The following is a 26,632-nucleotide window of genomic DNA, read 5'->3' on the forward strand; positions in this document are numbered from 1 at the left end:
ATTACATTCCTTCAGTCTGTTTCTAACTGTAGAAACAGAACACTTCGTAACAAAATTATACTGTCGTTGGATTTCGGGAGCCGTTTCAGACTTGTTTCTGATGTTGCAGATCTTGACAGCATTGCCTAACCTGTAAGAAGTAACTCTAAAACGACCAGATTAAGGGGTATCACGGACATTGCCGGTTTTCTAGTGCTTTTGCACAGCCATTAGGACTGTTTTCTCATCACATTCTAATCTGCGGTCGATTTCTCGATTGAATAAATCAGACAGGTATATAGATTAATAAGCTGCTGAGGATCACTAAGAAAACCTGGCACAACAATAATTACGATGAGAGATGCTTTGTTGCCTAATAAGTGGATATTTTAGGCTGGTTTTAAGCTCATTTGTTGCTGCAGAGTTTCTGTTTGCTTTCCCGATTGAAGTAATTTTTTAATTGACGTAATCACACTGAAAAACTTAAATTAAAAGTCAAATATAAACAGTTAAAATTATAGAGGAATAAAAGGCGAATCAAATGAGGTATAGGTTCTTTAAACAATTACATTCAATTTAGATTTAATTTGTGTTTTTTCAACAATGACAAGTGCGGACTTTCTTTTTGGCGCCGATATATATATATATATATATATTTTTTTTTTTTCCAAAGACATCGGACCTTGATGGAGGGGAGACGAAAACTTTCTGCTTCATTTTCAAATAATCTGAGATAACATAAAAGGAAGACTTGATTCCAAATTTCTCATATGTTATATCTCCTCTTTTTTGGAAATAGGGTACGATTATGAATATCTCAAGTATGAAATAATCTTTATGCACTGTGAAATTTACTTTATATATGAAAACCAAAGAAGGGAGATATAACATATGAGAAAACAGTGAGTTTAGTACGATAACCATTCGGCCAGCGTTACACGATCTTTAAAAGTATTTCTAATCAGGCTAATATTTAACATAAAGAATCTATAATGTGAACCATTCACGGATGCGCAACTGTGAACAGTTAGCAAACAGAAAAATCCGACGACTCCTACGTACCATTTTTCAATTTTGAACCCTTAAAAGCCCCCTTTTCCGGATAGCGACCTATTAAATAGTTTTACACATGTCTGAATAACCTTTATATCAAATTTCAAATCTGTGGATTTTAAATTGGTTGAATATATAGGTTGAGAATTGTCCTCACACAGAAAGAGAGAGAGAGAGAGAGAGAGAGAGAGAAGGAGAGAGAAAGAGAGAAAAAGAAAGAGAGGTCTTTGTACTACTTAAATTTTTTATTTTGTCGGTTTTAAGTGGAAATTTTCTATTTGTCTGCTTTTAGCAATTAATTATTTAGAAGCCCCTCTTTCCCGGATAGCGACTATTACAAAGTTTTCCACATGTCTGAATAACTTATATACCAACATTTCAAGTCTCTGGATTTAAAATTAGTTGAGTATATAAGTTGAGAATTGTCCTTTTTTTTACATAGGCATCACCACTTATCAATGCCAAGAGGCCACTCTATGATAAGGGTTAAAGAGTGTACAGTAGACATTGGACAATATATTAATCATTAGTAATGAAAATTTGGTAAATTTGATAAGTTATATAGAACGGCTCATCAAGAACTTATTTACGTTAGACTTGAACACAACCATATTGTAGTCAGCCAGAAAGCAGGAAAACGGAAGACAATTCCACAGGCGTGCAGTTCTAAGAAAGAAGCTTTGTTCATGGAATCTACGTTTAGGTTTAGGCTCAGATAAAGAGTGGGGGGAATTATTAATAGTGTTTACAGCTAGACGAGTGTGTCTTGTGAAAGTTTGGCGAAGGGGGACCATAGATTGAAGCTCAGTTGAACATCTTCCATGAAAATAACGATACCTCAGAGACAAACTCGCAACATCTCTTCTGTGAGATAGAGGTTGCAAGGAAAAGAAAAGGACATCTCCTACGAGGCTACGAAGTCTATTTTGAACTCTATCAAATCCTTTCTAGCAGCTCCTGCCCAGATGTGGCAACAATATTCCATCCTTGGACGTACCTGGCTCTTATATAGATAGAGAATAGTATCAGCAGTGAGATATTTACCGGATCGATAGAAAGATCCCACCATTTTTCCAGCGGCCTTGGCAACAGATTTGATGTACGTGTTCCATTTAAGATCAGGAGTAAAGGTTAAGCCCAGAAGCTTGTCAAAACTTGACGAGAGCCATTCATTTCAATTGATGCCAGATGTGGATTAGAATGTTGATGATGTAAAGAGAGAAGCTCGGTTTTAGATGCATTAAAAGTAACCAGCCACTCCTTTCCCCATTGTACTACGTGCTCAAGATCAGAGGAGAGAGAATCGGAGAGAACTTGGTCGTTTACTGTCTTAGATGTGCTACTATAAATGGTAGTGTCGTCAGCATAAATCACACACAACATTCTCACTTATATATATATATATATGTGTGTGTGTGTGTGTGTGTGTGTGTGGAGAGAGACAAAGAGCGAGTGAGAGAGAGAAAGAAAGAGAGGTGATTGTTCTACTTTAATTTATTATTTTGTCGGTTTTAAGTGGAAGTTTTCTATTTGTCTGCTTTTAGCAATTAACTGTTTATTGCTATGACGTCAGACAATTTAAATTGATAATTCATCTCCGTTCTTTGTTCTTCTTTTCTCCTAATTATCCTTTGCTAACTTTTCTGATAATTTTCTTGTTTTCACTACTTTTCCTCGAAAGCGTATCAATCATTTACCATTCCTCTAAGTTAAATCACAAGTTCCTTCTAGTAATCAATATCGGTCATTATTTTTAATTGTGAGACTACTCCCCCCCTCTGCCAGCCTCGGGATGACCTCCAATAAGTGACGACTTCGCTTTTTCTCCCCTTAACTAACAGTAATTAAGTCTATCATTAAATCTTATATGCTACAATAATTGGCGACTTTAATTGACTGTCGATTTTTTTTTAAATGGCCGCATTCTTTCGTTCTCTTCCGCTCCGTTAATTAGAAACTTATCTCCATTAAAACACAAAATTCGCTAACTTTCTTCGTAATCTTTGCCGCCTGTAGACAGATTGTTATCGTTTCGATTAATCGATTTCTTTCCATGTTTTTATTTTTATTTTTTCAATCAGCGATCGATAATTTATTTATTAACTCTGTCTGAAGAGACACTCGACTTTGTTCGAATAAACAAGTACATTTCTTTACGAATGTTGTTTATTTAACACAATACTTGAGCCGGTTGACTCGCGAATAAGACCTCTGTGAATAAGGACTTTGGCGCAAAAGAGATATGTCGAAAAGTAAAAATGATAATGAGTAATAGCTGTTTTACGTAAATGTATATATAAAAAACATTTTTAACATTGCATGCAAGAAAAAAAATGGAAAAAAAATGAAAACGATCTGATTTACGACAACGAAGATTTTAGGGAATGTTAAATTCACATAGTTGTCCTTAGTCGCATGTGTATCCTGGTCAGGGAAGCTGACATACAACATTTAGCATTTCCAATTGGTCACCAATTTTGCACTGATCAGACTCAACGCCTCTTAACTTTAGTGAAGCTCCAAGAACTGGAATGTAACTGTGATTCTTCTGTATGCGCTTTTCTTTAGCCACATTGAATTATCAGTGGAAAAATAGCTGTAAAGATTAAATGCGTTGATATTTGAAGAATTTGTCTTTAATACTATTCAGTATCCTTATGTAAACTTTGTCCGAGAGTTATAGTACTACTCAGGATACTTTCTATGATTCTTTACTTACTAATATGTCGCCTGTTATCAAGTCCAAAACACACGTAAGGTTAAACAAGATGTATAGATTGTCAGTTGAATGATGAGGAATTCATGAGATGATATAAAATGATAAGTTGAATGAATATCGTTTGGATACTTGGTTGAAAAATGCTGTAAAGTCCAAATTTAGGATATTTAGGGGAGTTTAGGATGCCGCTTAAGTTGATATTATTCCAGGATCCTGTATTTCAAGTACTTTCATGCAATGTGCTCTGATGAACCCATAACACTTATGTCCCCCGATGTGAATACCTATGAATAAACTTACAAGCTGTAAAATCCCACCACTTATTGTAAAAGGTCATATATACTGAAAGCTTCCTAATCTAATACTTTCTTCTTTGGAACTGCTAAATTTTGGAATATACGCTATATATATATATATATATATATATATAGAGAGAGAGAGAGAGAGAGAGAGAGAAATAAATGTATTAAAAAGACGAAATAATAATAATTATAAATTTTTTTTTTTTTTTTTTTTTACAAAGGCATCACCACATTATCAAGGCCCAGAGGCCACTCAAGGATAAGGGTTAAAGAGTGTACAGTAGAAATTGGTCAATATAGTAATCATTAGTAATGAAAATTTGGTAAATTTAATAACTTATATGTTTAAATTTCAACAGTATTCCTCGCGGTTAACACGGTGGCGAATGGATTAGGTCCTAGCTAATGGAGTCAGAGATAGCTTCTGTTGCCAGGTTCGAATCTATCGACCGATGTTAACACCCTGCACTGATGATTCACGAAAGGATGAAACACTAGTTTAGTAATTATTATAGTAAATAACTATGTCAGCCTCTTTAAGAAACTCGTTTATTATCGGTAAGCACTTTCAGTTGAATTAAAGTCGGTGAATCTAGCTCGTATTCTAAGATTATCATATAATGATTAGATCACTTTGACATACGTTAAAAAACATTTAAGATAAATGTTGAAATTTCAACAGCATTTCTCGCGGTTAACAGTGGCCGAATGGATTAGGTCCTTGCTAATGGAGCCGGAAATGGCACCTGTTTCCGGGTTCGAATATATATATATATATATATATATATATATATATATATATATATATATATATATCTGTTTTATTTTTTATTACCGTTTTTTTCTGTTCAGTTACATTTTTGTTTCAGCAACGCGACCAAAAATGTAACTGAACAGAAAAAAAAAAACGGTAATAAAAAATAAAACCCATATTTGCTCTACAACAGTATTGAGAACTTTCTTCAGGTTTTTATTAATTACCATTTCTACTAAATATATATATATATACGTATTAATAAAAATGTTCCATTAGTTTAATTTTTTTCTTACTATTGTGTAATCATTTATCAAGACCAAAAGCTGCTTGAGGATAGGAGCTGATGAGAGGTTTAGTGATGAAGAATATTTGAGAGAAATACAAACACTTAGTGCAATGGACAAAGATATGGCGACGATTTATGACAGGTAATTGTTACCTTTGGATGTTAAAACAACTATGATGTAGTTCGCAGGAAAGCAGTTCCGTGATAATGTCTTCCCAAGATAGAAAACATTTTGGAAAGAACCTGTATTCATGGGAATTCCGTATGAATTTAGACAAGGAGAGAAAATGTCTTTTCGATCGTGGCAGGAATTCTTTGATATTGAATTGTAATGCTCATCAGAATACACTCTATTGATGCGGAAGAACATAAATATGACATAGGCGCGAACTGACAACTCAGTGTGACGTGTTCGAATCCTGTCACATCCACAACACCACTTTCAATGTGGATGTTGGCAACCTCCACGTGGTTCCTATTGTCATTCCTTTATTCTAAAAAGGAATCGGGGTAATCAATGTATAGCAGTAGGAACGAGCCATGGATTGAGTTTGATAGACAAAAAATATTTATTTTAATGCACGTGGATATTCCTTTTTTTTACACAGTGATCACCATTTATCAAGGCCCGGAAGCCACTCGGGGATAAGGGTTATTGCAAGTACAGTACGTTAGTGTGGAGATTTGATGAAGTGTTTACTTAAGGGAGCGGTTCATTAGGAATTTGTTAACTTGAAGACATCCAAATTGTAGTCAGGTGGGAAGCAGGCAGACGGAACAGAGTTCCTCAACTTGGAAACTGAAATTAAACATAAACTTACTGTACATCTTAACTTGTTAAATAACGGGCAGAAGTTATAGCCGGCTGACTTAGAATAAGTGCTTTATGCCGGACTGACGGTTGAATATGGTCAAGTTTGAGCTCATGTTTGTATTAAATACTAATTCCTATTAATCCTTATTAATCTTTAACTGTTCACTGAACGCATACCATAATACTTAGTTCGCTGCACCTTATCACAGGAAAAAATGCATATAACATTTCAACTAGATCGACTCAATTATTTCTAAGAAAATTTCTAGAGTGAATGTGGTATTGTGATGACTAATGCTCCCTATTAATCCTATCTATTAATATCTATTAATCACTGTGCATCGAACGGATACCTTAATAGTTACGTGCACATTATTATAGAAAAGATCCATATAAAATCTCAGCCTGTAGGTTCCGATAAAAAGTGGAACAGATACGCTGACAGCAAATCTCGCTAGATTCAGTAATTCTGATGAGTCGTAGACAACGAAACACGTGTCAGTGGATAATTATATTTTAAAAACAATATATATATATATATATATATATATATATTAAAAAAAACGAATAATCGGAGTCGAATACTAGTTAAAGAAATTTTTTTAGCTCGAGTACAAATGTTACATTAAAAAATAATGGTGTAGAGTGTAAAAGTTTCTCCAGTCAAGCAGCACCGGAAAAAGCGGAGCAGAAGCTGAATGTCTCCTTCTCGGATAAATTCTGGCCAAACTAACAAAGGGAAATAACTCGTATATTTTTACACAATGCTAACAACAGTATTCAGCAGGTTAAAAAATACAAGATGAAGAAAAACTTGAAACATAAATACTTTCATTTACGAGATTAGCATAGGCAGATAGGATTATTGATTCAAAAAGGGGCAGTAAAGCTTAAATTAGGGCTCTTTGAGAAATATGGTGTTATCCCTGAGGTATCATTACTTCCAGATCCTCTTGTATCAAAAGAGATAGTGCAGATAGATGGACGTAAGCGTATTAAATAATGTTAAAAACGGTATTGCCATAAGGTTAAACGGATAAGTGAAAATTCCATTAGAACTTCAAATCTCTAGTTAAGCATCGTGGCGGGATATCATGTCATAGACAAAAGAGAGATTAATTAACAAAAGAGAAACATATATTTCTTTTTGAACTGCGAGAAGAGTTATCGTGTTTCGGACAGCTATCCTCATTCAACTGTGATAAATACGTTATAGTATCTTGTATATATACTGTGAAAAAAAGTATTGTGTATCTATACAAAGCCACCATTCGTCTATGCATAAAATACTGTTGCTACATCTGGGCTGGTGCATTTGCTACTAGTGTCTACCTCTTAGAAAGGGCCACCAAAATGTCTCTAATCTAATATGTTCCAGACTGTAAACCAAGCTCAAACCTCTGTTCCATGGCGCAATGTTGCATCCCTTTGCCTGTTTTACAAGTACTGGCATATGTTCTAAGGTACTTGTGTCCGATCGACGTGAATGCCCCCGACAATTGGTAAAATCTCTTCACTGGTTACTGAAAATATCTCTAGATGCTGAAAGGCTTTCTACTCAATATTTTCTTCCCTCTAAATGGAATTCCCTACTAACATTCTGCTTCCTGACTGCACTAACATATAGAAATTTAAATGTAATGTGGACAGATATCTCGCTGCTCAACTCCATACCCACATCTATCTATCTATCTATCTATCTATCTATCTATCTATCTATCTATCTATCTATCTAGCTAGCTAGCTAGCTAGCTAGCTAGCTAGCTATCTCTCTCTCTCTGGCTCCCTCTCTCTCTCTGTCTCTCTCTCTCTCTCTCTCTCTATATATATATATATATATATATATATATAGTAAGTTATACTGTATATATAGCAATAAAGCTACACAGAATATTCTGCGTTTCATCCACGCGAGGATTAGTCAGGCCTATGCGCATAGGCGCATAAGCCTGACGAATCCTAGCATGGATGAAACGCAGAATATTCTGTGTAGCTTAATTGAATGCCATATATATTTTTGACTTATTACCTAGCTTTACCTACGTATTGAGCACTTTTGAAGTAAATACCTAAAGTTTATGCACAAATTTATACTTTCGTATATTAATTAATGTGATTAAATGAAGTATATATATATATATATATATATATATATATATATATATATATATATATAAATACAGTCCTGGTAAAAATCATAAGACCACTTAAGAAAGAAAACGTTTACGCATATTATCGAATTTTTAATCAAACAAATGGTTGAAACCATTGCTAAAAGGGAAAATATGATAAAAAAAATGAAATTTGCTTCATTCGAAACCTTAACCCTGATCTAATAATTATTAAAAAAAAAACTAACATTTTCACCTGGTCAAAATGATAAGACCACGTTAATAAAATCGGCTAGTTTTGAAAAAATGAATACGAAAAGCTTTCTATGTTACTAAAAGAAACTTGTTAGTGAATAAAAATCATCTTACTAAATTATAAATGGCAAAAGGGAAACCATTGTCAGAGTTTGAGAGAGGAAGGACCTTTGAGCTTAATAGGGGTGAACACTCCCATAGATCCATTGCAAAAGAAGTGAATCCTAGCAAAACGGCCATCACAAATTTTTTAAGAAATCCAGATCAATATGGGCACAAAAAGGGTCCAGGTCGATCAAAAAAAAAAAAAATAAAATAAAATAAAAAAATAACCCCATCACTGGATCGCCGTATCAGAAGTTAAAAAAAAAAAACTCCAGCATGAGCTCAAGTTGATTGAAAAGCCAAACAGCAGCAGAATGTAGTCTTAAAACCATCAGAAGGCATCTGAAAATGAAGGGTTTCAATCATTTAAAGCGACTGCAGGAACCACGTCTTCTTGAACAGCACAAAACTAACCGACTTAAATATGCCATCAAATACCAGACTTGGGATGAAGAGAAGTGGGGAAAATGTAATTTTCTCCGATGAGAAAAAGTTTAATCTAGATGGTCCAGATGAATTTCAACACTATTGGCATGACAAAAATTTGCCCAAAGAGACTTTTTCTACTCGGCATAGTGGAGGAGGGTCTTTAATGATCTGGGGTGCTTTCTCGTCAGCTTAGACCCTAAAGTTGCAAGTAGTGAAAGGCCGGCAAACATCATTGAAGTACATTTCAATGCTTGAAAATGCTTCTATCAGGACGTAAGGTCCACGTCTGTGTGGAAGAAATTGGAATTTCCAGCAAGACAACGCTGCGATACACACTTCTCGACAAGCTCGAGAATACTTTTCTTCAAATAATATAGAATTGTTAGATCATCCATGTTCTCCGGAACTCAATCCCATTGAAAATCTTTGGGGACGGATGGCAAAAGAAGTGTTCAAGGATGGAACCCAGTATGATTCGATAAAGGAACTTTCTGATTCAGTTTTCAGTACATGGGATAAAATTGAATAATATATTGAAAGTATTGTAGTTTTGCCACTTTTGATTTGACAACTACTGTTATCAAAATGATATAATCGACTCCTGCAAATAGAAGAGAAAGAAAGACAGGGACGTCACTATTCACTGAACAACAACTTACAACGCGTTCATGAAACAAGGCATAAGACTGAGATATTTTATCACAGTCTGAAACCAAAGAATTAGTTCGCTATAGTACTGTATCAGTATCTATCAAAATCCCCGTTAAAATAAAGCATGTTCTGGGTATGCCATAAAACTGCAGTTGTTAATAAAAGCAGATTTACATAATATTGTCGATAACATTCCTCTCCAGACCCTTAATTAAGTAAGAGTTAATTTATCTACCTGGCATTCTTCTGTATCATTAAATAAAATAAGTACAGAAGGGAAAGATAAAATTGTCGCCCTAGAAAAGATGACATATTTCCATTTCCGCTTGATGAAAACCGTTATTCTTTTTTTTTGTTGCAGACCGTCCATTAGTTAGCCAGTTGTGTACAAATCCCAAGAGGATATAGTAACATTTTATCATGTCTGAAAGTGAAACAATGTTCAACTAGAGAAATCGGAGATGCGGCGCTGTACAACTTATGCTCTCTACTGATCCAATTTATGGCAACAGGACCATTGCCAGCATCCTCGAAATATAAATCCGGACCGTTCAACGCTTAACGATACAACGAAGTTTCCAGCCAGGGTTATGGCATTTGGTGTGGTTTCAAGTCAGGACCAAATTATGCCACCTCACATCTTCGAATTCAACACCAAAGTGCACCTGGATGTGCTGAAGAGTGTAGTGATCTCCTGATGCACTTAGGTGGACGCTGGCAAACCCTAGGCATGGTAGCAGGACTCGGCACTGAACCACAAGTACAAAGAGACCCATGTTGCTTCAGAAGAAGTACCACGACTTTGTACCTTCCTCTCACCGCCCCCTCCTCCCCCAAGCTGAACTCGTTGGATTACTTCGTTTGGTCATACGTCGAGAACATCACCAACATGACCTCCCACAACAGTAAAGCCAGCCTGATTGCGGTAATCCGCCGAGTATTCGCCGAGCTCCTACCGGCGCTTGTGGAAAATGCACGCTTCCAGTTCCGGACCCATATCGAATCGCTGATTGAGACTGAAGGTGGGAACATTGAATATTTGTCATCTCTATTGCATAATAAAAGTTTTAAAATAAGACTGTAGTGTTGTTTTCGTTAGGGCGATAAATGTATCGTCCCACTCTGTACACAGAAATGCTGTAAAATATGCCACAAAAGGTAGGCTCTCTTTTCCGAGCTAGACACCTTCTCACACTCACCAGTAATATATATATCTATAAAGCCCACATTTACCTATGTAAAGAGTATTGTTTGCTCCACAAAGCTGGTGCACAAACCACTTGCCTTCTCCTCTTGAATATTGTGCCAATAAGGATTTTTAAACAATACCACACCACATTTTTTGCCCAGCTACAACCTCTGTCGCATTGCTGTAAGGTTGCATATCTCTATTTGTTTTGCAAATACTTCTATGGGATGTTTACAATCAGCAAAATTTCACCTCTTAAGTATAATGCTTTTTAGATAAGGGCGATTTTTCATACTAATGGCTGCTTTTCATCAAGCGGTGTGCATTTTGAATTCCTCTATTGTGCCCTGCTTCACTGACCGAAGAAATTTAAATGTAATTTGAACAAACATCTTTTTTCACAGATCTCCATCCAGGTTGTTCTATATGAACCCTGCCCATATAACAGTAGTAGTTCAAGGTTAAGTAGAAAAATGTCACTTTGTAATGAACAAAAAGAATGCTAATTAGTTGAAACAAAACCCCATGAATAAATATTTGAAAATATTATAAAGTTAAAGCCTAAATATGTTACAGGAAAAAGGGCTGTCCCTTATTCCTGTAAATAAAAAGAACATTAGATAAGTGGAAAATGAGATTAGGATAAGCCGAGACTCGAACCTTGTAAGCAAGGTTCAGAATATATTCAGAAGTTGGAATGTTAGAATTTAGCTATTATTTTGGAAATAGTTGGAATCGATTTTATGAAAACTGAATTAATAAAATAGGTTAGTTGAGAATTCTGTGTTGTCAAAAGTGTGTTTGGAGAACGTGTGTTGAGCAACGTGAGTTGGTCACGTTTGGGAACCACACATCTGACGTCATAGCAAAAAGGAAATCCTCAATAATAGGATCTAGGATTAGCAGATTAAGGCAGTCGAAAGTCAGCAGTCGAGCAGAGAAGGCAGATCAGTTGAGTCTGCTAGTTAGAGAGTGAGAGAGAGAGAGAGAGAGAGAAAGAGAGAGAGAGAGAGTTGGAGTCAAGGTCCTTTGGAAGCGAAGAAAAGAACATTACACTATGTAGATCCCGACGTCATCATCATTTTGACCGGTCAAATGAAATAAAGAATCACTATCAATTTTTGTAACTGTTTGTCTTCGTGTCGACATTCAACAATTGAAGGTAATGTGTTAATCATCTAATATGAACTTTATATAACCCCCTTCCAAGTAATGTGTCTCCCTCCGCCATCATAAGTAATGATTCTCCCCTCTGATGTAAAAGAACAGTAATACATTTCCCTTCAATAATGAATTCTCATCATCTCTCAATCTCTCACACTGTTATAAATGTCTTGCCTCCCTCATCGTTAATATGAACTCTGCGTCATCTTAAATATCACCCCATCCCTATGCAACAAATAGCTCCTATCGAAATGAATAGATTCTGCGTGTGATTTATCCTTATACAGGTTGACTTCCAAAAATGAAGCACATGACATCGTCAATAAAATCCACAATCCTCCCTGCAATCGAACCATATTACGTATAAATCAAATTCCTGAGTTGTCTACCAAGTTTCAGTAATAAATGTCCTACAATTTTTGTTTTATCATATGTGGGTACACTTTAGTGATAATATCATAAGTATGAGGTTTTTTCTTGAACGGCTTCATACTTACAAGACCGATTCCCCAGATTTTGTTTTATCTTTGAGGTCAATTAAAACATAGTGCATATTAAAACAACCTTTGGACTATTATTGAACCTCAAAAATACCTTCACACATAAGATCAGTGCCGTACCACGAGGGGAGTAATAGAGTTATTGACAATTTCACACTTCGTATTAATGTACGACTATTATTATACGGTGATAAACAAAGAATGTTGAATATTTACTACTGAAACTTCGGTGGACAAGTTAGACATAAACTGTAGTTTATTCTTACCAAATATCTTTAGTGTACAAAAATCATCGTAAAATTTATTCACGATTCCATCAGAGGCATTTTTAAGGTTCACTCTGTATTTCGTTGTTTTTAAACGTTTAGATGATATTATATTGAATATCTCATAAAATTCTTGCACTCTGCATATCTGTTTTCTAGTTTGCTAAGATGATCACTAACTTATGATAATAGAATCAGTAACCGAAAATTTATATAAACGCTTAAATCGCGTATAAATGACGCTATATTTAATTTCTTCTAATATACGTTTATTCAGTAGAATTTCTTCATTTGACATGCAATATACGTTACGTTTTGAAGTGTATTTATCTAAACTTGAACTATTTGAGTTAATTTGACTACAGAATTTGATTTGGGAACAATTTATTTTAAAATGAATAAAGTTAGGATGTTTTAACTTAGCGCAACAGCTTAATCACCAATCAATAATTATTAGACACAATTCTGCATTCGTTAATACGGAGTTATTTCCCTTTATTCTAAAAAAAATAAACATTATAGTCACAAAAGCAAAAAGCAAATTGCAAGCTAAAATACTGCCTGGCAACGCCAGGTAGACAAAGCTAGTGTGTAATAAAGAAATATTTTTTATCACTTAAATTTTTGTTTTTAAATTTAAAATCAGGTCGTAACTTTCTTTGTACAGAATAATTATTTTATTTTTGTTGTTTTTTTTTCGATGGCTCGTTTTAACATGTTGTTGAGAGCAATAAAATGTAATTCGATTCAATTATTCATAGAAAATACGTTGACCAGCTTGGTATTATTTTCGTATGAACGCCATCTTTAAATATACGGAACTCCGTATCATGAATACAGATTTATGTCATTTTGTTTGGAATAAACAAAACTATTTAGGAAGAAATAGCATAGTTAAAAAAAAAAAAATCAACAACAACAACAACAACACAAAAAAAAAATTCTAAGAAAAACAACGCCGGGTAGGAATAATTTATTTTGAAGAAACAAACATTTCATCACTTTTATTTATTATTTTTAAATGTTCTCATTCAGTGTATTTAACTTTTAAAGTCTAAATAATAAGAATTAACCCATGAAATATATAAAATGTCGAGAAAAATAAATCGAACATACAGCAAACAATAATCTTATAATCATGGGAACTTATATGATCAAAACTCGGAACTTTTTTTCCGATAAGCGTCTTTATCGAATCCGCTTATAAGATTGGGAAAAAGTTTAGGAAAATGTCAACAGTAAAATATTACAGAAGATATATTAATACACAAATGGCATAACACATGCGCACTACAGCCATAAATTTAATTGTTGGTTGTTGTGTCATAAAACATATCAGTAGTGTTGGAGTGTTAAATATAAAATGGAATTTTTACTATGAGTTAAAATGAAGGATCAGAAAAGCGGGAAATTCCAAGTAATCATGTTTAAGGTAAGAATTCGCGAAAATATATAATGTCGACCAAAATAAATCGAATACACAACAAACAGTAATCCTATAATCACAAGAACAGATATTATCAAAATTCATTTGTATCGAATTTACTTATTAGATTAAATTGGAAAAGTTTACAAAACATGTTGACAGTTAAAACCTTACAAAATACAAAGTTACAGAAAAAAAGCATTGACACAGAAATTGCACAAAACTACGAAAACGTTGGAATGTGCTAGAAAGCTGAGATTTGTCGTCACTCAGACTCCATAGAACACCACCAGTTATTGTAAATGAAAAATTACTGATAATGTCTTTCGTAGAAAACCCCTAGGCATTCATTCATACATTTCGTATTGATAAAATTATTCTATTGTTACTATTGGTTTCCCCAACATTTTTCTATTGACAATTCTTTACAGAAAGACACTAACCAGGTACTTATGGGAAGACCACATAAAGGCTGTCGGCATCCCAGTTAAAAGGGTTTCTGTGGAACGGATCTTTAATCTCATGTCGTTAACCACTTAGCTACAATCATCCAAAAACTCCTAGTGAATAAAATAATTATGATATAGAAGTAAATATACATTTAATTGTTGTGAAGTGGATCTAGCACGTTGCTCTGATTCATGTGTATTTAACGAGAGCAAAGTTTGATGGAGCAAGTTGACAATGAGAATGGAAGGCGACCACTTCACGGTTTACTTGCTATTAGTTGTGCACTTCAGTATTGTATGTTAGAGAATAAATTGATTTTATGTCTTACTTCTGTGTATTGTTGCCAACTCGACGATATAACACATATATTTCGTATTTTATGAATTTTCGAATGATGGAAAATTTGTATTTGAGGTAGACGAGCAATATAATTGTTTTTGGTGATTAGATTGATATCTAACTCTTTAAAAAAAAGTAATGTGACTTTGTACTTCATGATCGTTGGGGTACGAGATGCTTTCAATAAGTTTTCAGACTTTTTGTATAGACATTTTAAATTATCGTAGACTCTTAAAAAGTCAGTAAGTTATTGCTATACATGTTATTAGAGGACTGACACATTTTTTTATAGTTCAAATAAACAGCTACAGCAGGAATTGGAATACAATCTGATTATCACAGCTTGTGAAATCCAAAAATTCAATCTGGATGTGAGAACCTTTAGAAGAACGATATGCAATAAAGTTCTGTTTGAAACTTGAAAAAAAAATGCCACAGAAACATATAGAATTGTCCATATTGCTTTTGGACCATCTTGCATGAATCGAGCGTCAGTTTTTGAATGACGTAAGAGATTCAAGGATGGCAGGGACTCTGTTATGGATGATGAGAAATGTGGGAATAATAGAGAAAGTAGGAACACCAAAGGTGATTGGCCAAATAAAGATACACGTGGATAAAGATCGTCGTATGTAGTTAGAGACAATAAGCGCACAGTTTGATATCAGTTTGGGAACTGTACACAATTATTCGCGAGGAACTGAAGATGCGGAAGATGTACCAGTCTACAACTCTATTCTTGGAACGGACTATTTGACCAATATGGGCATCAAGACAGCTCTTCATTCTCTCTGTAGTCCAGACTTTGCTCCCTGTCACTTTTCGTTATTCGCTAAGCTCAAAGCAAACCTTATGCAAACGTTATGAAAGAATAGATGAGATGAAAGAGGCTGTGACGAGGGTCATTGATTTACTCACACAAAAGGACTTCCACACACCCTTCAGAATTTGTTGGAACGGTACAACACGTGTATTGCAGCCGGAGAAGATTACTTTTCGGGGGACTCAAGTTTCATGTGTGTACTATCAATAAAAGTGCCCATACGAAAAAAATTCTGGAAATTTTTGAAGGCACCTCGTCGTTATAAGAAAGATAAAAAGTATCCTTCATCTTCCCCTTCTTAGCCGCTCTAACTGTTAACTCGAGTTGTGCAATTTGCCATGTTTGTTAACAGTGCATGTCCATTTATTTGAGCAGGTATCGAAGTCGGCATTTAACTTCGCCTCACCGCGGAAAGATGTGACACAGGGGTGGGCAAATGGGATTAGAGAACCGACGCCCCGAGAAGGAGCACTCTGGCCTGCAAAAAATATGATTATGTCACGGCATTCCTAAGAAGAGGCGCCTTAGGCGATTTTGGTAATAAGCTAAACTCTTCTCAAAAGAACTGGACAGGACCGGCAGCATAGGCAACTAATATTGAAAAGGCCAATTCATAAAATGGCATAAACTTTGCTGGGCAAAATAACTCGACGAGACACACTGTAAAAGTTATTAGACGATCATAATACTTCACGGAAAGGCAATTTATTCTGTAATTGAAGGATAAATGCTATTGCTTCTCTCCTCGACGTCGACTTTCTTTATTTTCATTGGGGATTTTGTCGACATCAGCTGTGTAAATAAATAAAAAAAAGAATTGTCACCAACGTCGCAATTCGTACCAATTCCTAAACTGTAAGTCACACTATAAACTCTCAGCGTCTATGCGGTCAAAAATTCGACCTTCTGTTGTCTTCAATTCGCCCTTCTCATTGCCGTTATTCCTCTTGTATGCAAATTAATGCCACATGTATACAAAGAATCTGTATATAAAATTTGTCTTTTCTTCTGTTTTCTTTTCTAATCCCGTCACCTGACAGGTTAAACAGAGTCGCTAGCGAGTGTGTGTGATATTTTCTATTACAACATCTTCATATTACTATCACACAAATGGCAGGAAAATGGTGATCGCCTTCAACGTGTACTTCTGCGTCGAAAATAATGATCTTCGTTTGAAAATCTTTCTAAAATCATAAGTTATTGATCACAAAAAAGACAAACAAATATGTTGATTTCAATATTTTACGAGAAATTAAACATGGCGTCGGTTAGACGTTTACAGAAACGTTCAGAGTTCCAATCCTCTAAGAAAATATCACCCATTAAATCGTTAACAATATTCACAATCTTTTCTGCAATCCAACCATGTTTAATTCAAATAAACTTTCTAACTTGATCAATAAGTCTTGGTCATAAATATTTATAATTTGACAAAGTTTATATGAAGATATTAACCGATGATAGCTTGGTATATGTGTTAGTGTTAGGACTTTCCGATCAGGGAACGCCCCAAAAGTTCAACAGTTATTCTGGGCACCCAGAACAACTCTTACAGCACGATAGTTTGGCCTGGTCGCCTACACGGAGACAGGATTTGACGAAGTTTTTCTAGTTATTCTGCTTTAACAAGTAAAGTCCACCAATCCAGAGAAACAAAGCGGCTCACGCCACGTTGTGTTTGTTGTTGTTGATACGCGACCTACAGTTGTCTTTCCCTCTCTCTCGCTCCCTCTCTTCTCTCTCCGGTGTCGAGGTAGGCTCTCCTCTCCCGATAGATGATTCCTGAAAAATAATTCAAATTGGCTGTCCGGTTTGGTAGCAATGCAAACTTCTTCGCAGAAGCAATAAGTAAAAACTCCAGCCGTTAGTTTTCTTTTTTATAAAAATTATATTAATACAAACTATATAACAACAAAGTTCTAATAAAATATAACTATACAAAGATAAAAATACGGGTACTTGGAATGATTCACTTTAGAGTCCACAGTCAACACGTCGCATCAGCTGCGACCGATAATCCTTGGTACTCATATAATACCACAGTACAAATTAATTGTATAGCAGTTTAAACGAAATTACTTCAAAGTACATAGTTCAACAGATGTCGTATCATCTGCGACCGAGAGAGCTTTCACCTGGAGAACAGTAATCCATCATTTCAGATTCAATTTTCGTATATCGTAAACGTCGCCCCACAATTACGTGAATCTGAATTTTTTTTTCTATGTATCACGAACAGTCGGAAGAGGTGGATGGAAGGGGTGGAAGGGAAGCCTTTGTTGCAGTAATCTTATCAGCAGTGGATTTTTTTTTTCGCATACGAACTATTCTCTGCTTTGTTTATGCAAAATGCGATATGTGGCGGGAATGTTTTTCAGCTTGCGAGCACGAGATATTAACAGCAGAATCTCGAAATTGGCGCAATTTAGACGCGGCCACAGACGTTTTGTGAAATGTCCTCACCTGCGCTTAACTTAGGAGTGTGGGTGGTGAGCAAATCTTCTTCGATCCCAACCGGCCAGTTATGGAGTCGCCACGACACATTCCTCTATCTTCTGATTGGCTTCCATGCTACTCGCGTATCGAAGTAAATTTCCATTGAATTTGTTCCCAAGTCGGCTGTCTTTGGGAGGTGATCTCCAGGTCAGATACTGCTTGTCAAGTTTAGCCAAAACAACCATTTCATACTATTATCTCTAAATTAATTGTTTAATACACAAAACAATATTATTATTTAATATTATTATCAACCCAAATCCGCCAAGTGAAGCCACCCCTTCTTGGCCTGGCTGCATCATCGACAAAATAAATCGAATCAGCAAGGTAACCGACTATTGCCCGGGATTGTTCACATAATAAAAGCTCTATATTAAGGAAAAATTTAACCACCACAGGTGATTGGATCACATTATCCGACATTATTTGTTTTATTGTCGTTCAATGATAGTCACATGCGGATATGACGTGGTAAATTGTCAATAAATCTGGCATATTCCCCTCTTGACATTACTTTATTTTCAGTTGCAGTGGCACCTTCAGTTTAGCGATAGCCCGAGGATTGTTTTATTAGGCATTATCTTTCTTATAATCTCGAAGATAAATATTTCCTGAATGTTTTAAAATTACATTAAAATATTAGAGAGTGGTTTAAGTAAATAGAGTGAGAGAGGCCGAAAAAAGTAATAATATACGTAAGAGAGAGAGAGAGAGAGAAAGAGAGAGAGAGAAAGACATAGAGAGAGAGAGAGAGAGAGCGAGAGAGAGAGAGAGAGAAAGCGAAAGTATATGTGAGAGATAAGAAAGGAGAGATACAGAAAATGATAATAAAAGATAGAGAGAGAAGAAAGAAAGAGCGGGAGAGAAATGGATTACTTATTCAGCTAATTACAAATTACAGCTAATTAAAAAAAATTAAATCAGGTTTTACGTATAACTTAACAATGGAAGTACTTTTTATTCATTATTTTGTCATTTCCTTTATTTTGCATCTAATATATAAAATAGTCAGTCAGTTTTTCATGCTTATTGTAATGAATAATTTTCTGCATATAAATTTAATATTTAATTCATCAATTCTTTTAGCGTATTATTTCAGCATATTATTAAGAACAAAACATTTTAATTAGATTTAATCGTGCAAGAAGAAAGCCAATTAATTTCCTTCATAAAATATTTTGACTCAGTCCAAATTATTATTATACGTATAAACTTTGTATTCGTAAATAAATGGTTGTTTCTTTTTGTTTGCGATAGAAATTATATTATACAAAAAAGCTAACAGAGAGCATAGTTAAAGAACGAAGAAATTGTAAACTGCTACCGAGAAATGCGGAGTAGGAACAGATTGTATTGAAGTGGATCGAAAACATGACTCTGATTCATGTGTATTTAACGAGAGGAAAGCTTGCTGGAGTCAGTTTACAATGAGAGTGGAAGTCGAACACTTCGCGGTTTACTTGTTAACTCACGTATCAGTTGTGCATTGCAGAATAAATTGATTCTATATCTTACATCTGTGTATTGTTGCCCAATCGATGATATAACACAGATATTTCGTATTTTATGAATTTTCGAATGCTAGCTGTATAGAGAATTTGTATTTGAGGTAGACGAGCAATATACTTGCTTTTGGTAGTTGGATTCATATTTAACCCTTTTAATGTAATGTGACTTTGTACTACATGATTATTGAGGTACGAGGGGCCTTTAATAAGTTTCTAGATTTTTTTTACAGGGATTTATAATTATCGTAGACCTTTTAAAATTTAGTTTGGTATTGCAGGTCGATTTTTTTAGAAGAGTCGCCTCGGGCGATTTTAGCAATAAGCTAAACCCTTCTCAAAACAACTGGACAGGATCAGCAACACAGCGCAATCAACATGGAAAAGGACAATTCATGAAATGGCATAGATATTTGCTGGGCGAAATAACTTGATGATACACATTGTAAAAGCTATTAGATGATAATACTACTTTGCGGAAAGGCAATTTATTTTGTAATTGAAGGATAAATGCTATTGCTTCTCTACTCGACGTCAACTTTCTTTATTTTCATTGAGGATTTTGTCGACATCAGTTGTGTCAATAAATTAAAAAAAAAAAAACATCGCCAGAACTCGTTCTCGACAACGTCGCAATTCTTACCAAATCCTCTTAACTTAAACCGTAATTCACATCCCCAACTCATCTAGGCTCTCGCTATTTTTGTACACGTGTTCAATTTCAGCATGCCGGTAATGCCGACGATGCTGCCTGTAACGACGCAAAAAAGACTCAAAAAGCGACCCATGCCAACCAGCTATAGCCGACGACATATCTACCCGTTGATGTTTCCATGTACCTATCGTTTTATATCGTCTAATAACCGGGGAGTTGGTTTCCTCAACCAAGTAACACTCCCCGGCGAGCGATAGTGTCATAAATATTTTGAAAAACATCTAACAAAGAGCATAGTTAAAGAATGAAGAAATTGTAAACTGTTACCGACCAATGCGGGGTATGAACAGCTAGTATTAAATAAACACATACTATTGTATTATTTTTTTATCTATTTTGCTTTAACGAACTCATTGCACTTGTACACCCTCGACGTACAAATCCGTCTAGCAACATGATTTCACACTTTCACTGTAGAGGTTACTAGATATCGAGACACCTTTTACTCTCATAGTTTCTTCTCTTAGACTTTTAGACTTTGTAATTCCCCCCTCTTTCTTGCTTTCTGACTGTACTAGCATGCACAAGTGTAAATATAATGTGAACATACAACTTGCTTATCTCTTCACATTGTCTCTTGTACATATAGTCCAAATAATAGCCTCATACGTTCAAGTGGCAATGTGCTTAGTTGTGAACAATGCAAAAAATATCTCTTGCTATAGTTGTTTCTTCACTAGCATTCTGGTCCCCTTGATTATTTGAAACACGTTGTTATTAACGATCTAATGTAATTCGATTCATTTCTTTTAGTAAAATTTTTGGTAAGATTGGAATTATTTTCATGCTGACACTATCTTAAAAGTAGTTGAAACTTTGTACTTGCAAACATTTACTTATGTACCTTTGGAACAAACAAAATTAATTTGGGAAAACAGCAGTCTTAACAAAAAATAAATAAAAGCACTAACGGGCAACGCCAGTGGAAATTGTTTAGAATAAACAGATATTATCTAATTCTTTTTATTTATTAAAAAACAAAATATTTCCCTTCTTCGATTGTGAAATTCAATCAGGTCTAAATTAGAAGCGTTGACTTATGGGAAATATCATGAAATATCGAGCAAAAATAAATCGAAAATACAACCAAGAGTAATCCTATAATCATGGGGAGAGATATGATGAAAACTCTCGGAACTTTTTTCAGATAAGCTCTTTCTTGAATCCACTTATAAGATTCTATTAGAAAATGTTGACAGTAAAAACATAGTTACAGAAAAGATATTAACACACAAATGCCATAAAACATACGCACCTCATCTATAGATTTCACCGTTGGTTGTTGTTTTAGAAGGCATATCAACTGTATTACATTGTAATGATATTAGACGGGATGTGAAATAAAGCGTTAAAGTGGAATTTTCTTTATAAGGAGCAGGGCGGAAAATTCTATTCAAAGTTAATAAGTAAAATAAGAATATGACGTCACGGACAGGAAGTCTGAAATACGACATGGTGAAAAAGTGAGAAGGATCTATCTAGTGTATCTACGAACTTAATGTGTTCGAATGCTGTCTTTTCCCAATGTCTGTTTTTGTTTTGATCTCCTTCAGCAGCAGACGAACGATAACTCACGTAACTGTATAAACAATGAAACGAAAACATGAGTTACAATGTTATTACCGGTTTTTCTTTTATTTTGTCATATTATCGTAGCTACAAGGGCAGAAAGAGAGAGATAGAGAGATAGAGAAAGAGAGTAAGTAAGTGTAAGAGAAAGAGAGAGGATCTGAAAACGTAAGAACTTAGTCTGGCTGCCACATCGCCACTACGGCAACCTTTACAACTAGGCATCACTAGCAAATGAACGAACTATTTATGTACTACAAAGACGAAAAATAATTTCCATCGAAGAAGACTGTGAACCATTTTGGCAATCGAATAATCTTCGACGCTATGCAATGTGGTAATTTTATCCTGAAGTCGTTCACATATTTTGTAATTAATTAATATGAAGATTATTTCGATTTTAAGGTGTACATGTTACCAAATAAAAAGTCTGTTAATGACAGTTTCTATTCAACTTCTAAATAGAGTCCTGGAAGGTACTACCAGAACTCCAGGTCAGGGTTTATCTGAAAGAAATGATAACTCGAAAGTAACTTCACCTAACCCTGACACTCTTCAAAGCTCTCCGATTCGAACGCGATCATGGATGTGAATAATATATGCATGCTTTGGATTACTCGTACTATTATTATTTTCATATTGGATGTTATACTCACAACGCTCCGGTTCGGCTAACCTCCGACCTTTAACACGTGACTTATGTCGAACTCGGAAATCTTTTTTTCAAACTGGGGAATCTGGCCCGAAGTTAGAACAAAACACGTTATTTAATCGATAGAGGCAGTTTGCTCTCTGTTCTGTTAGTCATGATCGGGTCGAAGTCTTAAGTAATTCGTAATTGTATTCTTAGTGTCGTCTGCAGAACCTTCAGAAGATTGTCACTTAAAACTGATAATCCCTTAACACTTTTATTCGGAAATATCATCATAAACGTTAAGCGAATAACAATCAAAATGAGAAGAGTCGTCCAAATAATCTAAGTAACACATATTTCAATCGTCATCTAAAAATTTCGAAATATTAGTATTTCCAACCAATACACCCAGAAACAGAGAAACTATCAATTTACAAGTCATCCAGGTAAGGGAAAATGTTTAGGAAAATAACATACATTCTTTTGTCTTTGAGCAAGCAAAACAGTGAAAGCAGGAAACGACAGTTACAGAGGTCATTAGAAGTCAGGTATGATACGAGTGTGAATAAAAGCTATTCAGACTCCCAGCGAGATTCATAGAAACGGACGAATGAAATTTAAATAGAGACTGGATAGAACCAGTTTGAATTCATTTTGTATTCATCATAACGTAAAGATTAATCCTTAACGTAGATCACCTTGCTTGTGTATACAAGTAAAGAGTTTTTCGTAGAGTTAAGTTTTATGTAGTTAACTGGAGGCAGTCAGCCAAGCTATTCGTCTTCTATTCGCAGCATACAGTCGTAGTTGAAACGATGATTGCCGTGACGAAAATTCTCGCTGAAGAAGAAAAGTCATAAATTGAAGTAAGTAAAGACTTGTACATAAACACAACCTCAGTCCAACCTTCGTGTAAATACGAGAATATATTTCTTATCAGAAATTCGAATCGAACGAATTGTGTATGTCATTGAGTAGATTCTGTTAAAAAAATCATGTATGTTTATTCATTTATTTAGTCATTTATTTATTTATTAATTTATTTATATATCATTTATTCCTTTATTCATTTATTTATTTATTTATTCATTAATTTATATATTTATTCATTCATTTATTTATTCATTAATTTATATATTTATTTATTAATTTATTTATTCATTTATTTATGCATTCATTTATTTATTTTATTTATTTATTTATTTTATTTATTTACTTATTTTATTTATTTATACTCATAAGCCACTCCAACCGGTCGATGAGTCTCGAGGAGCTACGAGGCAACCTACGTGATTAGACAAAAATAATGTGATGTGTAGAATGTGATCTTGCTGTTATATATGGAAGGGAACACATCCCAGTAACTAAAGAAATGACGTAAATAAGTTTGAAAATAATATTTATTAAAGTAAAATGCTATAATTGAACTCAGTATTCAAAAGTTAAAAGTGAATACATATTGCTATTTAGGTGCGATTTTAGGAATGTAGAACAATTGTCCATTGTGTTGAGAAAAAACTAAATGTATTCATTATATCAGAATTAGGAGAATGAATAATTCAATTTACGAATTTTCTTTGTGTTGCAAAGGCGTATGGAGACATGTGTAATACGTAGAATTCACGTGAGGACTCTTACATGTCTGAGCACGTCTCTGGAATCACAAAGAAAAATAATTTACAATATAGAGTCAGTTCAGTCAGGGTCGAGTTCAGGAATTAGCTCAGTGGAGACACATCAGTGGAGTTAGCTGAAACCCTTTTGGAAGCGACTAGAAAGGGGAACAAGAAAATATAACTCTGTAAGGCAATTGAATTCCGGATCATCAACCATCCAGCTGGGAGAATAAACATCATCATATATTTTGTAAACCTTTGTTTTCGATGTTATTTCATTATTCAACCTGAAAAGGTAATGTGTTTTTATGATCATCTTTGTAAACGAACTTTGTATGAAACACCCTTCTTCCATAATGTTAACTGGATCCCCTCCTTTAATAATGAATGTTCATCTCCTATGTGTTATAAATATGAACTGTGTGCAATTATTATATTTGTTTCATCGTCGTTCTCGTTATATGAATGTGTTGTTCCCACTGCTATTCAACACTGCTAACAAGACCAAAAAAGAACTGCACACCTGTGGAATTGTCTTCCGTTTTCCTGCTTTCCGGCTGACTACAATATGGTTGTGTTCAAGTCTAACGTAAATAAGTTCTTGATGAGCCGTTCCATATAAGTTATCAAATTTACCGAATTTTCATTACTAATGATTACTATATTGTCCAATTTCTACTTTAAACTCTTTAACCCTTATCCTTGAGTGGCCTCTTGGCCTTGATAATGTGGTGATGCCTATGTAAAAAAAAGACACCGAGATCATTGATTACTGTCCACGTCACGCTCGACTCAACAGTAACGACGGCATCTTAACCCATGAGGATAGTGTTACAACGTAGTAACAGTTTTATAGAGCGATAAATATTTATTTTGTTTTTAAATTTAAAAAATGTGGCATTTTCTTTCTTTCCCTTTCACTTTCTTTAAGTTTCTAGTTTGAGACGTTTTAATTCTTTACTTTTTTTGTTACTTTACCTATTAAAGTGTTTTTTTTTCTTTGTTCTCTTCCTTTTTTAACTAGTTGCATCCTCCATTTTTTCATTTTTAACTTGACAGATTGAAATGCTCTATTTTTTTCTATTTTCATTGAAATTGTATTCAATAATCAGATATTCACATTATTGCGCGTGGCCGACATTTTAATTAATTCTTTAACTAAATTCTGGTACTTAACGTTCAATAGCGACGGGAAACTATCTTACTAGGAATTACTTTCTTATTTTTGGAGGAGGAATGGTTTTGTTACATGTCGCCTGATGCGCTCTTACCCGTGAGAGAGTGTCGATCAGGCAAAATTGACTTTTAACGGTCCATTGGACTATACGCTGACTACTAACGATTTCCTTAAGATTACTGGAGAATACGGATTAATGGGTTTGTTAAGTAGACGGTTAGACAACAGCTTAGGATTTGGAGACGATAGGTACAGTGGAGGAAATTTGATTATTTAAAAAAGAACAGTTCAACTGATATATTGTAAACGTTCACCTTAAAATCGACCGCATTATATTTGGAAGCACCTCTTGATATTATGTTCCACAGGTGGAAGTTCTTCGAAAGAAACTTTGTTCACTGAAATTTCGTTGTATCATAGGTACAGAGAGAGAGAGAGAGAGAGAGAGAGAGAGAGAGAGAGAGAGAGAGAGAGTGAGAGAAAGAGAGAGGAAACTAATTTACTGTGGTTGCGGTTAGACGAGTTTTTGTTGCTAACAGTTTACAGAGGTAATAATAAAATTGAGCTCAGTCGAACATCTACCATAAACATAACGATAGGTAGATAAGTAACTAAAAACAAAAGAGAACAGTGTCTTCCCCATTAGACTGCGAAGTAGATTTTGTACCGTTAAAAAGAAAAAGAGTGCTTTGAAAAGCATGAATACTTACATTTTCCCGGGCAACGTCAATGTACGGGTTTGCTAGTTTTATATAAAACACTACAGAAAAGAAAAACCTTAGTCAACATTATAAAAGTGAGTCGAAGAATCGTTCATGATTTTCCGACCAAGCAAGATCTAACCTTTGGCCTCCTTCGTGTGCACCTTGTGGAGATTTTTACGTTAAACTCGGAAAGCACTTAATTTAATCCGCGGTGGTATCCTGCTCTCGTTCCACCAGCCCTGGCTGGGTAGAAGTCTTGAATAATTTACAATTTTATTTTTTGGTAGAGCACGTGTTGAGAATTTAATTTTCAACCCCCAGAGGCTCTCACAACCTACATGATTAGACAAACATAATGTGATGTGTGGACTCAACGGTAACGACGGCATCTTAATCCATGAGGATAGTGAAGGCCCGAACGGGTATACGTCAGTATATAGGTTGTTAAAACGTGGTAACAGATTTAAAGATCGATGAATTATCTTTTTTTTTTAATTCCTTCTTTTCCACTTTCTTTAAGGTTTTAGTTTGAGACGTTTTCTTTCTTTCATATTTTTTAAAACATTACCCATTTCTTTATTCTGTTCTGTTTTCTCAC

Source organism: Euprymna scolopes, chromosome 14 (genome assembly GCF_053919585.1).
Source record: "Euprymna scolopes isolate OS-2025 chromosome 14, ASM5391958v1, whole genome shotgun sequence".
Classification (NCBI taxonomy): domain Eukaryota; kingdom Metazoa; phylum Mollusca; class Cephalopoda; order Sepiida; family Sepiolidae; genus Euprymna; species Euprymna scolopes.